Source organism: Bremia lactucae, linkage group LG8, assembly GCF_004359215.1.
Source record: "Bremia lactucae strain SF5 linkage group LG8, whole genome shotgun sequence".
NCBI lineage: Eukaryota > Oomycota > Peronosporomycetes > Peronosporales > Peronosporaceae > Bremia > Bremia lactucae.
In genome coordinates, this window is record NC_090617.1 from 2,031,217 (window position 1) to 2,034,123 (window position 2,907).

The following is a 2,907-nucleotide window of genomic DNA, read 5'->3' on the forward strand; positions in this document are numbered from 1 at the left end:
AACTCGCTCCAATTCGGATACGATTGGACGTAACCTCGAAGTATCTCTTCGAGGACGCGATTTACGCGTTCTGTTTGACCATCCGTTTCCGGGTGATCAGATGTTGACATAGTCAGCCGTGTTCCGAGAGATCGGAACACGGATTGCCAGAACGCCGCCGTGAATCTCGGATCTCTATCCGAGACTAATTCACGGGGTAACCCATGGAGTTTGAATACCGTGTCGATAAAGACACGGGCACAACCCGGAGCCGTAATCGACTCTGGTACCGCAGCAAGGTGTACCATCTTGCTGAATCTGTCTACAAAAACAAGGATTCCATTGTTTTTGTGTTCGTCTTCGGGAAATCCGAAGACGAAGTCCATAGATACGGACTGCCAACACTCTGCCGGAAGTGGTAGAGGTTGAAGAGGTGCACGGGATGAAGGGCTAGGCTTCACCCGTTGACATACCTCGCAAGCACTAATGTATTTGCGCACGAACTGATACTGGCGGGGCCAGTAAAGTCGCGATTTACTGTGAGGTAAGTCTTCTCACGTCCACGATGTCCATTTGTTGGAGCATCGTGACACTCATACATGATGCGCAAGCGCAAATCATTGTCAGTTGGGACGACGACACGTGGGGTGTCGCCGGTAATGGCTGTGTAATACAATAAGCCGTTACGTGTTGTGAATCGATCGGATGGCGATCGATATAAAGCCGGTAGATCTTTAAAAGATTTATCGGATGGATTCATGAGATGATCCATCAAATTAAGAAGGTCCTTATCTTCTTTGTAGGCTTTCTTTATGTCATCAGCTAAGGTTGATGACGGAACCCACATGTTCCGCTTGGAACTGGATACGCTTGAAGAAGCAGTATCCGTTGCGGAACAGGAGAACTTTAGCTTGAGACAGGCTCAAGCTAGTTCGACATCGTATCGTCCTCCAAGACGACACAAGCTTGGAGGTCCAGAACCTATGGGCCTCACATATGTCAAGAGCGAGAAACCTTGCTTTTCGAACAATGAGCGATTGCATTTCTGCAACCGCTGTCAAAAGTTAAGTCGCCACGCTCATGAGTGTAGCGTCCCACACCCAGTACCGAAAGGTACTGACCGTAATTTTGTACCGAATGCTTAAAAAGGCGACGGTCGCGGGTCCGACGTTGTTGCGAAATCGCAACAGCGAGGCGGACCGCCAAAAAATGGTCGGGGTCAGTAGGGGCGCAACGCCCTACTGATCCAGCTTCACGTGACCATCCGTGAGACCTTGCATGAACACCGTAATCAACGTGTGTTCATGAACTGGGTTGTTTGTGATACAACTCGCTAAGAGTCGTATATGCTAGGCATAAGCGTGAACATCACGTTTGCCTTGCTTGAATTTCAGAAGCTCTGATCCAGCTCTGAACTTAGCCCTAGGCGGTTCAAACGTCTGTTTGAGCTGGGCTTTAATAGCCTCTAGTGACCCAAAGACATATGGGTCGCGCGACTTAAGGCCTAGTGCCCAAGTTTTAGCACGACCTGCCAAATTTGACTGAGCAAATGCGACTTGCATTTGCTCGTCGACGATGTGACGAGCCCTTATGGCATCGTCCAACACGACAACCATCTTAAGAAAGAGTCTTCTTCGACTCCCCTATACTTAAAGATGTCAATCTTTAAGGTTTCTGGACGACGCGTGTGCGTCGTCCCAGGTACAGGGGTCTGTACCTGCTGTAACCTCAACAGTTCTGCCTGTTGATAGCATTGCTGATTAAGCAAGGCTGGCTTCTCCTTCGCCTCATAAAGTTCAAGTTGTATGAAATTGGCGATGGCTGAATGGAGGGCATCTCTGTCCAAACCGGACAGCATGGCCAAGATGGCATCGTTCCCTTCGGTCGAGCTCATTTGTTCTACCGCACTCCTTTCTATGTCACTTAGAAAGGAGTAGCTTCCAGGGGAAACGTGATGCGTGTTTCCATCATCATCTAACATGTCCACAATGTTTTATAATATAACTGTGGTCCTTGGACGGACTACAAAGTGCTACCAGGTGTAACGGGGCACTACGAGTTGTACTGCTTCAGTACAAGTCCACTTCGCACTGTTTATTGCGAGTGGTGCCTCACGTTATTTCACGTACACTAGTACGTGCACAGGAAGTCTACTCTTTAAAACACTTGCTTTAAAGAGGATTAAAAGTAAAATCTATATAATATAATTAAAATCTTCTGTTTCTATCGAATTAATACTAACTTAATTATAAACTAATACAATATATGTAGTAAAAGTCGTATCTGTCTCTCTGTTTGCGCGCGTCCAGTGCTGACTGGACCGCGGAGCAAGTAGATATAATGGTTTATATCTACCAATGAATAAGCTTTCCGAATATTACTATTCGGATGGATGAGCTTTCCGAATATTACTATTCGGATGGATGAGCTTTCCGAATATTGCTATTCGGAAAGCTAATCCGTTGGTGGTCACCCATCGGATGGATGAGCTCTCTGAATATTACTATTTGGAAAGCTTATCCATTGGTAGATATAGGCCATTATATCTACTTGCTCCGCGGACCAGTCAGCACTGGACGCGCGCAAAGAGAGAGACGGATAATACATTTTTACACGTACAGTGTACGTCACCTAACGGAAGGCACCACTCACAACTGAAGCAGTGTGAAGTGGACTTGTACTGAAACAGTACAAGTCGTAGTGCCCCGTTACACCTGGTAGCACTTTGTAGTCCGTCCAAGGACCACATTTTCCACATCTAACATGGACATGTTAGATGATAGTGGGAATACGCATCACGTTTCCCCTGAAAGCTACTCCTTTCTAAGTGATATAGAAAGGAGTGCGGTTGAACGAATGAGTTCGACCGTAGGAAACGATGCAATCTTGGCAATGCTGTCCAATTTGGACAGAGATGCCCTCCATTCA